This window comes from Heliangelus exortis, chromosome 18 (genome assembly GCF_036169615.1).
Source record: "Heliangelus exortis chromosome 18, bHelExo1.hap1, whole genome shotgun sequence".
In the NCBI taxonomy this organism is placed as follows: Eukaryota; Metazoa; Chordata; class Aves; order Apodiformes; family Trochilidae; genus Heliangelus; species Heliangelus exortis.
Genome location: NC_092439.1, coordinates 7,653,840 through 7,665,961, shown reverse-complemented (window position 1 = coordinate 7,665,961; position 12,122 = coordinate 7,653,840). Strand labels below are relative to the sequence as shown.

General features: G+C 37.0%; 1 long non-coding RNA gene across 1 annotated transcript in view; it reads left to right on the top strand.

The window, feature by feature from the left end:
• The window catches only part of LOC139804760 (uncharacterized), a 28,270-nt gene that overhangs the window by 9,881 nt on the left and 6,267 nt on the right, over positions 1-12,122 (top strand). The gene's annotated exons all lie outside the window — the stretch shown is intronic.

Sequence of the window (12,122 nt, the reverse complement as noted above, 5' to 3'; positions counted from 1 at the left end):
GAAAATCAAAAGGTGGCCTCTCACATTTTTAGTTGGTGTCCATTCTGCTTCATAATATGTTTTTAGCAGCTACTGGCAAATGTGAATTTGGAAATAGTTGCTTGCCACATTTTTCAGTCATGTAATATCTTTAATCTGAGAATCACAGTGTTCCTGAATCTCCCCGATTTCTTTCTGAGGAAAGTAAGTACTGATGATGTTTGTTTCTAGACTATAAACATTTAGGCAAAGACAGATTTAAATGCAAATATCACTGAGAAAATTATGAGAGAGAGAGCCCAAGCTGGTAGATTCCAGACTCAGCCACCGACTTCAAGTAGACTTGCTCATCTAGGGAGATAAACTGTACTGAGTAATAATAATTGTGATCCAGATTATTTCTAGGGTATTCACTGACGAAGTGAAATGTAGACAATGTCTGAATGGACACCTCCTTTTGCTCTCAGTGTAACTTAGCCACGTTATCTAACATAGCTATTTGGTTTATCAGGGATAGCACTGGATATCCATTTAGGATGGATATCATTCTCTATTGACTTGTCACAGACATGCCAGACTTTGTTGATATGATCATGAATGTATGACTATTTGCTCTCTGCATGCCATGCTATACCATGGCTGCATAGAATTTCACACAGCATTACATGGCTGTTTTCAAACCTAAATGTAGACCCCAGCTTACCTCATCTCTCTCTCATGAGAAGAATCTGTAGCTTGATGAAACAGCCCAGAGCAGCCTGGAGGAATGTTAAAATGGCTGTTAAGGAAAGTCATGAAGATGAGGTATCTCTTTGTCTCTCCAGAGACATATTTCAGTGGTCAGTGAAAAAAAGTGCCATTGTAAATCATAAACGATAATAAAAGCTGTGATTAGCTCCAACACATACATATTGGCACATTTCTAAAGCACTGTTAGTGAATTTTAAACTAAATATGTAAATATTTGTAGAATTTTGTGTGAAAGTATAGATTTTCATTCAGATTTAAAAGTTCTGATAAATTATTTTACAGTCAGTAATTACTCAGTGGGATATTAGTCCTCAGACACTGAAGCATCGTGTTTTGCTGGGTTCATTACTATATTCAATAATTCAGTACTTTATGTCATTTTCAGTAGACAGGAAGCTGGTACAGAGCTCAGAACTGCTTGTGGATCATCAGATTTTTTAGATGAATGCAAAATTGAATTATGTGTATGTGCAAATGAATATAGACATACATGCACATACATATATAATGCTTATTGGCCTATTACATATATAGTGTTTATTGGCCTATTCTTGGGTCAAAATACTTTGTGCAGGCTTGAGTTCCCTTTTAATGGCGTGTGATATAATTGGAGCTTGAATGAGGGCTTGTGTTCTTTTTTGTCACCCTTGAAACCAAGATGGCACCCCTGAAAAGCCACACAGACCACTTTTGAGAGCACAAATAATCTCAGAGGGAAATCCATCTAACACTGAAACATGGTTTCATCTAAAACCCATGCCCCTTCCCTTTCTAGTCTGAAGGACCTCACTCAAGATTTCAGGATTCAGGAAAGTCTCTTCAGCATACACCTACACACTCAGACACATATATCCACATTCTATAAAATCATCATTTTAAAAGCAGCAAAGGCATCTACTAAAAAAGGTTTGAGCAATAAGGTATTAGTGTCCCCTTGATCCTGAAAGTAGGAGGTAGGAAGCAGCAGATACCTACAAGTATCAGGTTTGACCTAACAAAACCACCATAAGAATGAATGTGCTAGCTCTGCATAAAATAACCATGAAGGCTCAGGATGATACTGGATGGAACAATGAAGGTCTGCATGTTTTATGCAGGTAGCCACGTAGTTTTCTATCCTTTCTACTGAAAAGACATTTCAAGTTCATATTCCCATATTTTTTGCAGTCACTGCAGATAAGCAGATAGCATCCAAGTAAGCAATCTTGAGCTTGATTAAATCTCATGGGAATGATAAGTACAATTTATAAATTAATTATGACATTTCAGACCTTTCCTTCAATCCAGTGAATGTTCTGAAAAAATCCTAGTCCATAGTCAGCTGAAGAACTTGAAACACTAAGAGCTGGAAAAAAAATTGTTTTGTTTGAGTTTTGAAAGAAAATACTGTGCTAGGTTTGATGCAAACAAGCAAGAAGATGCCGACCCTCTAATAATGGTGTTCCTAAGGACAAAAAAATGTGTTGAATTTTATGCTTAAAATACATGGATTTAATTTGCATTATATGTATATTTTTAATCTATCTTTATTGACCAGTAATTTTCTAGACTTTTTGTAAAAATTTTCCTTCTCTTGTCTCCTTTGCCAAAAAAATGACAAAAAAAACGACTGCTTTTCACTATTTAATAAAAGATACATATAGACAAATGTACATATATATATAAATGTATATATAAAATATATAAAATATATATATATATATAAATAAGCAGAACCTATCCTAAGCAGCCTAAACCTACACTATCCTGCTACAAACTGCTCCTTCCCTTCTGTAAGTTGTCTTATTCTGCATGACATCAAGATTGTGTAGTATTTGGGTAAGGATTGAATATTTTTAGTAATTCTTCTGTGCATTTGTCATCTTGTAGCCGTAACAACAGGATTCATAGTTCTACAGTCATCCTACAAATGCATCTTAGAAAACAGGTTGTAAAGGAAGTATTATGAGCCATCATCCCTTAGTGGCTTTGTGAAATTAGAAAAATAATTTAGGAGATTACTGCATTAGTTTTCCCAAAATTAGTTTTCCCAAGTCCCCTTCTCCTCTCTCATACAGTGAGAAACTCCTTTCAAAGAGACTCTGCATATCTCTGTAAAACAAGTGACCTGAAAAACAAAGACATAGTCAAAAGCTAATAGGAAATAGGGCATACTAATGTGCAAACAGATGCTGAGGCAGTAGTAGCATCTTAGACCCCTAAATCTCTGTATGTGAGAGATCTATAAATATTTGTGAGAATATTAAATTATTAAGGTTCACAGAGGAGATAACTCGAGCTGTTTTTGTTCCATTCTAGCATCTGTGCTGTAACTATAGGAACAGACTCTATAAATAGCCCAACCCAGTTACCTTTTTCAGAATTTCAGGGATGGCTAATCCCCAAAATAGATGAATTACATAACTGTCTTCTCTGAGCATATTTGTTCACTTTGCTAATTGGGTTCTTTCTGCATCACTGTAAAATTAGTGCATCCCTCTAGCTTACATTTAATGTCATGGGAGCAGTTGTTCAGTTTATATGGTTGTACTAACTCAAAGGAGCTATGCAGATTTTCAGCATCTGAGGATTTGGACTTTGGCTGCAGACTTTTGCTGAAGTTCATTTAAAAAGAAAAGGAAGCAGCAGATACCTACAAGTATCAGGTTTGACCTAACAAAACCACTATAAGAATGAATGTGCTAGCTCTGCATAAAATAACCATGAAGGCTCAGGATGATACTGAAATATCAGGCAATAACACAGGTCCTAAAGTAAAATTAGATAGGGTCAAAAAGGCCTATAGACTAGATGCACATAGCTGAGTTATATGAGGGGGAACAAATATTCTAAGTGAATCGTGCACATTTGCAAGACTGTCCTTGAACTTAAGGTTACAACAGAATCCAGAGAAGTGTTTCTTCCTCTGGAAAACAACAGTATTTAAGAAACACCTTATACTTAAAGAAATCCATCCTTATAGGAGTAAACACACAAATCTGGACCCAGTTTATTGTAAGTGGAAAAGTCAGTCTTGGATCCAATGCTAGATCTCCAAGGGCATTTTACAGTGAAGTTATATATTGGAAAGATTTGCAAACAGAATACCACAGGACTCCTTAGACCATGAATTTTATGTCCAATTACTGCCCTTCTTAACCTGAACAATCACATACATCACTGCTACAATGGCCTAGCAGCCTAATAATGTAAAGAGAGGAGACTGCACTGGAATGGGCAGATCTGAAGACACACATGCTCAAATGACCTCATCACATTGAAGATATACTTAGATGAGTAAGTGTCCTTACAGGAAAGAATTCTTTATAGCTGTGTTATCACTAATGACTGAATAGGTCTCTTGCTCATGGTAATTCTCATACCATCTTGGAGGGAAGTTACCCATGTTGTAGAGGAACAAACAGAAATAAGAAAAACTGTGACCACAAATCTCAGCTGAAATCAGCATAGAATGATAGAAAATATCAGCAAAAGCCCCTGCATCAATGTGTGCAAGTGGGGATACCATCCCATAAGAGTGGTCCATGCTGTGTAACACGGTTGCAGAGACCAAAAGCTGGTCTGGTTTGGTATGGGAATTCCTGCATTCAAGGCAGCAGTGCAAACCACGGGGCTGTAAGTCTATTACTGCTTTATTATGTAACGTTTATAAGCTCTCTTTGCCACAAGTGATCTCACACCTGTGAGAGGGATATATTTCCTACTCTACTAGTGTTGCAGTTTCACCTTTTCTTCTCTGCGTTGATCTTTGCAGAGGAATAACACAAAATCTGCAGACTTCTGCGGACTTCTTTTTGGAGCTTCTTGGGTGTCACATATTTTGTGCTCTCCAGACATATTTTCTTTTCGTCAACCTTCACTATTTTATCCATCTCTGTTGTGATTCTCTCTTGGGTTTTCATTTCTAATTCATAATCAGTCATATGGCATGCTGCCTACCATATTTCTGAAAAAAAATCCAAATAGATGCTGTTCTGCTTAATTTATAGCTCTGCTCTTTTGAAGCATGAGGTAAAAGCTCTTTGCAAGAATATGAACACTGCGTGGAATGATTGTCATTTTTTGGATTTCTGGGGTGCCTCACACTGACAGCTGTTATTTCTGGTGCCAATCCCACCTCTGTGTAACAAAACACTTCTCTGTATTATCTCACTGCACAAGTATGATAAATACTTTGTGACAGGCATTTACTTACATCCTAGTCCTGTGATGGTGAAACACAGGTGTTATTAAGTCACTCAGCTTCTGTGGCCGCATTGTCAATAGCATTGGACTGACCAGGTGATGATACCACATCAATATTTTGCATTTCCAAAGAAATATCTTGCATTTTAATTTTTCTTAGTACAGACTAAGAAACAAAGGGCTTTCCAAATTTCTCGGTGTTCAGAAGAGACTACTGTCTATGTAACCTTTTTAAAAGAAGGGACTTTCAACTACCTCCTGTTCACAGATTTTCAGAGGTTCTTGTAGTCCAACTGCATTCCCAAACCAGGGGCAACAAGTCATTCTGACCAGGTTGCTCAGGGCTTAACCCTGTTGGATCATGAAAACCTGCAAAGACAAAGATCCCAGAAGCTCTCTGAGCAGCCTGTTTCAGTTACACTTTTTTAATATATATACATTTTTTTTCCTTAGTCAGAATCTCACGTTTCAATTTATGTCCACTGTCTCTTAGTCTCTCACAGTGCACCTTGATAAAAAAAAGTCTGGTTCAGTCTTCCTGATAACCTTCTTTTAGGTACAGAATGGCTGTTACTAGGCCTCCTAAGCTTTTTCCAGGCTGAGTAAGTTTTTTTCAGCTTCTTTCCACAGGGCAACTGCTTCAAGCACCATAGCGGTGGCCCTCTGCTGGATTTGCTCCACTTGATCTCCTTTTCTGTACTGAGGGCCCCAAACGTAGGGGGTTTTCTAATAACTAGAAAAAATTAATGTAACGTAGTTAAATGATCTTCAATATTTAGTTTTGTTTACACTAAGTAAAACATCCAGTAGAAACAGCCTCTGTTCTGGAGGACAGTGAAGCAGTTGTGTCAGTCTTTGAGAAAGACTATTGGGGTTATTGGGGTGTATTATACAACAGTAAGATTTATTTATGTTCATTAGTTGCCTTAGTAATTAAAATGGAATAACAAAGAAGTGCAAGATTAAACAAAACTAATGAAGTTAGTTATCTCTCAGAATTAACCGGGTATGAAGTAGTAGATAAAGAAAAGAAAATAGACCTTGAGTATGATCTGATGTAGTAATTTCTGTATTCCCCAAAATATTGCATGTCAAGAGCTATCATCCACTGGAACATAAGTTTTCCATAAGTATTTTGTCTTCTTCACTTTTTCTTCATCACAAGAAGAATCCAGGTACTGAAAAATATGGATATGAAAGGGATAAATATTTGTGCTTTTAACTTTTTTAATCAATGTGTTTTACCTTATTTAAGATTTCTATCATGCAATATCTTGACTACAAGTTAGCTTTGGCAAATTTACTGGAAAATTATTGCCTCTCAAAGGGTTTCAGCAAACACTGGCAAAGCATTCAAATATAAAAGCTTTTGAAAATTTGATGCATTTGCAGCATCTCAACAATAAGTGCTCTATTATAATTAAAACTGTACCATTAGCCATGAATATTTGTAATCAAGGACAGATCTGCTGAGGTGGATATATCACAAAGGTCATTCTTTGCCTAGTATGCATTTTCCTTGGCTCATGTTACCATTACATCTGTACAGATAATTGATTTCTTCAGCTATCTTTCAGAAAGACAGAAAAACAAATCGAAGTTACAAGATATTATGTAGGAGGAGTTATCATTTATATTTATTGTATGGTCTAAATCACACATGCAATAAGGAGGAGCAGCACTTTATAATACTTTTTTGTTCACTTATACACAGAGTATAATCAGAGAATCACAGAATGATTTGGATTGGACAGGACCTTAAAGATCATCTAGTTCCAACCCCCCTGTCTTGGGCAAGTACACCTTTCACTAGACCAGCTTGCTCAAAGCTCAGTCTAACCTGGACTTGAACACTGCCAGGGATGGGACATCTACAACAATAATACATTTGAGACTGTGACTCAAAAGAGTTCTGACAACACTCTCTAGAGTTCAGAGGCAGTGGTTTCCTTTAGTGTAATTTAGATGGACAAGATTTTATTAAGTGAGCCTTGAAACCAGACTGCCAGGATGTTTCTCTTTTGTATTGGTACAGTTTCAAAAGCACCAAATCTCATACAAGTTTCCACAGAGAGCACTACTCTTACAAGCCTAACTTTTGCACTGGAGAATTAAACTGGAATTCACTTGTGCCAGTGATCCAAAAAAGAGAATTTGGCCTAGAATTCAAATTCCCTAGCTCCCAGCTTGCCGTTCTGAGAGGCAACCAAGCATTCATTAACTAAGATCCTTTTACGATTGTAAAGGTAGGGATACACAGCAGTCAGCCTGCTTTTTTTTTTTTTTATTAATTTCTGGGATATGTTCTCAGTTTATTAATGTAATCAGTGGACTTACATTTTATTAAAAAATATGCAAGTGTAAACTAAACAAAAAAAGGGTCTATAAATTGTGCTCTTGCATAGCTGATGAAATTTTAGGGAGACAATGGGTATCTAAGAGACTCCCTCCAACTCCTGTCACAAGGGTAATGTCTAAAACTTAGAGTTTAACTGATGTTTGACCAGTGAACATCTGTTTCTGTGTCTGTTTCCATTGGTGACATCCACAATAAAAGATTCAAGTGTCCCATGCACTGTCAGCAAGGATAGCAGTTCACTTGCTGGACAAAAGAGAAAAGAGAAAATAAATTGTAAGAAGCTCAGAGGAAAAATGCTTTCATCTTTACATGGATATACTTCAATGCTTGCCTATATTAGAAAGCTGAGAAAGGCCACTTCTTTGTATATCAGGTATGCTATCAAACATGTTTTTTCCAGATTTTAGTGCTAAATGGGACAAGACAGATTATAAAATACCTATAAAGAGGCAACATTTTCCTTTTATTTTAAAGACTTTTCTCTATGTCATCCGCAAAAATTGCAGAAGTAGTTACCTACTGAGTGACATCTAAAAAAGCATCTGAGCGTGGGCTGATTCTGAGTATGCCATTAGCAAGGCTGCCCTCTCCTGGAGAGAAGGGAAAGGGTTTATTTGGTTTATTAACTGAACCGTGTGGCCAGCCAGTTATCAGCAAGAACACAGAGAATGGGTTTGCTTTTGATACGGGAATCAAAATTAGGGGATGCCTTATTCATATTACTGAATATGAATATTATGCACATTCATATGAATATTGATAGAATCAATATTCATATTATTATTATTGTAGTATTGTACAATAGTACAATAATAAGCAAGCTTCTCACCTGTGTGATAAAACATGTAGAAGAAAGCCGTACTCTTAAGAAAATATATTTGAACTATTTCCTATGTAGATAATAACAGGGTATGACAGAACTTTTACATGGTCACTCCTGTACTAACAAAGAGAAACTGGACCAACTTAACCCTGAAGTAATTCTGAAGAAGTCAATGAACTGTGGCTGAGTGAAGGCTGAATCTGGACTGTGATGTAGCTAATTTCTGTGTTCCACAAGTGCTGATAGATGAACTCTGTAAGAGTTAGAAACAATGCCTTAGGGTGTTGACCCCTTCTCCCAACCAGATGTCACTGCCAATATTGCAAAGCATGGATGAGCAAAGGCTGTCAGATTTCTAGCCAGAATTAACCTACAGAAACTTTTTGGGAGTGTGTGTTAATCTGGGAATATTTATTAAAAGTGTATTGCATATGACTCTGGAAGCACCTAGAAGAGAATTCTGAAAGAAAAAATAATTCCCGAAGGACTTGGTATGTAGTTCTACTTAAGCAAAATAGGTATTATTAAATAACAGATATTTTATGAGAATTTTTAAAGGTGTTTTAATGACCTTTATGCATTTTCTTTACACCTAAGGAGTACCTTTGTGAAAATATAGCTCAAGCAAGTCTAGGATGCAGAATTGAATTCAAACATGATTTTTCCATGATGAATTATACTTTGCGATAGATACTACACAGTCCATAGTAGCTTAGAAATCCAGTCATTCTTTTGACATCCGTTCAGAAGCTATATAGTTAGTATTATTGCCTGTCTTATTTGTTGGTTGAAGAAATATTTGTGTTAACATCTGTTTCCGACTAGGGCACACAAATATCATCTTTTCAGCAGACAGAGCAACTGTGATAATTTTTCGAGACCTGGAAAACAGTTTGCATTATTGCCTCTAGATGGTGCTCTCATGTTGAGATTAAAGATTTCTATTAGCTGCTTCATACCAATTTCGTAACTCAAGAACAAGACAGACTTTCTCAAAAGAGCAAGGAAAGAAGCTTGCTAAAATACAGATGAGTGTACCATATGTTAGTTTCAGATAAGTGGTATCCCCCAGATTGTATAAGGAAGTTATTTTAATTCTGGGAAATCCACACTGAAGTAATGAAATACTCTAATATGAAGGTGCAAATTCTATAAAACTTTAAACCATGTAATGAGCATTAAATAACACCTTCATGATCAGATAATATCAGTTCTGTACAGGTAATATTCCATTATTACAAACTTTAAAACAAGGCAAAGGGATTACTTCAGCTCAAAGCCTTGGGAAAAAATGTGCTCAGAGAGTGTGTAGCTGATTTAACACTTACTCTTTTAAATAGAGACCACAGCTACTGATTTCCCTGCTGCTGAAGTGTCCTTCCTTGATGTCTTACTAGGGAGGAAGCATGCGTAGGCCTTGCTTTGTAGTGTAAGAGCTCAACCAAGGGACCTCCAGCCATATTTTTTTTCTGGGGAAGTAGGAAAGCTAAAAATTGCCCCAGCAATGCCAGCTTGTGCAGCTGTGCATCATGTCCACATTTTCTGTCTATGCCTGCTCTGGTGCTGGAATTGCTCCCTCACAATTACCACCACTACTGGCTGCACAAGTGTGATCTTTGATATCTCAAACTCGTACAGGACTCAGGTCATAACTTTAGCATTTTAACAATGAAGGTCAGAATTTTCTTCTAAGAATGATTTCCACTCTTGACTGTGTGGTTTGAATGGATCTGTACTTGCTGTATCCACCCAGCATTCTTCTTTATGCTGGTGCAGACATTATGACAGCAGGTAGATGTGATTCATACATCTCAGAGACTTCTGACAATGTCCATTGTCTTGAGCAGATGATATGTTTTTACATCATTAATAAATGTGTTGTTCTGTGGTTTTTTTTTCAGCATGCAATTCATCTTACTCTTGCATGTTCCTTCCCAGAGAGAGCTCTAACTGAGGTGGCATTCGTCAGTGTGGAGCTCTCTTGGTCCCACCATTCACCTCCTATTTCTTCTGCTACACGCAGCTATGACATACTGAAACATTTTGGTTAAAAAGGAAACAAAGGAAGAGATTGGATACCAGCACCATCTTGCTGATAAGTTTACTCTTAGGGAACGAGTAGCTCTGCCTGTTTTTTGTAGTAACTTAAAACCCACCCTAAAGTTTCTTTTGTCCTCTCTCCCATGTAGTGATGACTATGCAGGGTCCATCTTGTTTCTTCCATTCCAGGCTCACATTAGAGTAAGCCCTGTTGTGACATACCATCCTTTATCTCTTGTTTCCTTTCCATGGGCTTAAGCCTGTTCAGGCAAGCTGTTCCAGTTGTAGGTAAACTGGAGCACCCAATTGTTCATGAGGAAGACACAGATGTCAGATTTCTTTTTGGCAGTCAGTGTTCCCACATGTAAAGGTTTTTTATTCTTTCAGAGCACAAGATCAGAACAGTGAGTTATCTGAAGCTGGCATTTACAGAGCCCTTTACCTTTAACATCCAAATGCAATGAACAAAAAGCAACTGAGACTCTAGTTTGTGCAAACTCCAGCTGACAAAGAAAAGAAAGCTGAAACTTGGAGATTGCAACATGAGAGATTCTGGAAAATACTGTACAAAGCATTGTTTCATGACAGGAATGACTCAACAGCTGCTTTTCTAACCTTAATGTGACACTCTTAGTGACTAAAACTATAGGGAGAGAATGATCAAGAATATTCATTCACTGTTGTTCTATTATTGGATTTTTTTCTGTAAGACCTGATATTAGGAGTAAATTAGCTTCCATTTGCTAGGATCTGCTCTGTTAGCCACTTTTAAAACAGATCACTTTTGCTTTCAATTATTGCCTGCAATTATTTAAAGTACTAAATAATTTAAACATAGTAAAATTGTAAAAGCATTCCCAAAGAAGTCCCAAACGAAGTTACTGGTGCATTGAAAATTTTATCCTTCTTACAAGTATAGGAGGCATCTCCTTGTTATCAACATGCACAAATCTATTTCATCTTCCAGATTCAAGCACATCAGGAAATCATTGTACAAAGAATTGTGAGAGTCCATGCTCCAATATTTCTGCAGTAGTGCCTTTTATGTCAGAGTAATTATTACTCTGAATTCTTTGTTTGAAAAGAAAAAGCAAGTGGAAGATACAAATCACTTGAAGTATTTTCACCTCTCATAGTTCTATCCATAGAATTACAGATGTAATTAACAAAAAAGTATTTTTTTTAGAAAACTTTGCTGAGGTACAGAATAGATTATTTTAAATGGTAATGTCTTTAGCATTACATCAATCTATTGCAGTATCCTCCATAACAGTAATTTTCCCAGTTGTCTTTCATAAATACTTTCACTTTTTTCTCTACATGAAAAACTAAGATGGCAGATACCACTTATATGACTGAAATGCTGATGCCACGTCTTCACCATGCTGCTTCCCAGTTTTGCCTCTAAACTGCTCCCCAGAATATTGTGCCAGAGTATCCACTGGCATAGCTGTTCTTGTGTTCCAGGCTGGAGTTTGTCCAACATTATGGCTTTTCTAATGGTGGTTTCTGTTTTATTAACCCCACTGTTAATCTCTATCCTCATGTCCTCTCTGTTCTCCCAGCTGCAGCACAGAGTCACACAGACATCAAGGGATAAATGCCAATAACATATTTCTAATCTAGCGAGTAGATTATGTGCAGAAGGAAGAAACATAGTAGAGGTGAGAATGAAATGACACTACAACACTGACTGTACAGCTGCACTTGCACTGCACTGTCAGAGCCCATCATACAGCAGCTGTAACCCATTTTCCTAGTTGGGAAAGAGCACAGATCTGAAGCAAGTATAAAGCTCGTACATATAAGCCAGATGGACAGAGGTGAATCAATGACTTAAAGGTTTAAATTACAGTAAACACAGGCTCCTTGCTTCTCTCTGCCCACGTATGGACATAACACATTAATGCGTAATCTTCATGCTAGAGTTGCTCCCCTAGCTTTTTGCCTTAAGGTATTGTGCAAAATATATGCACTTCTCTGTGT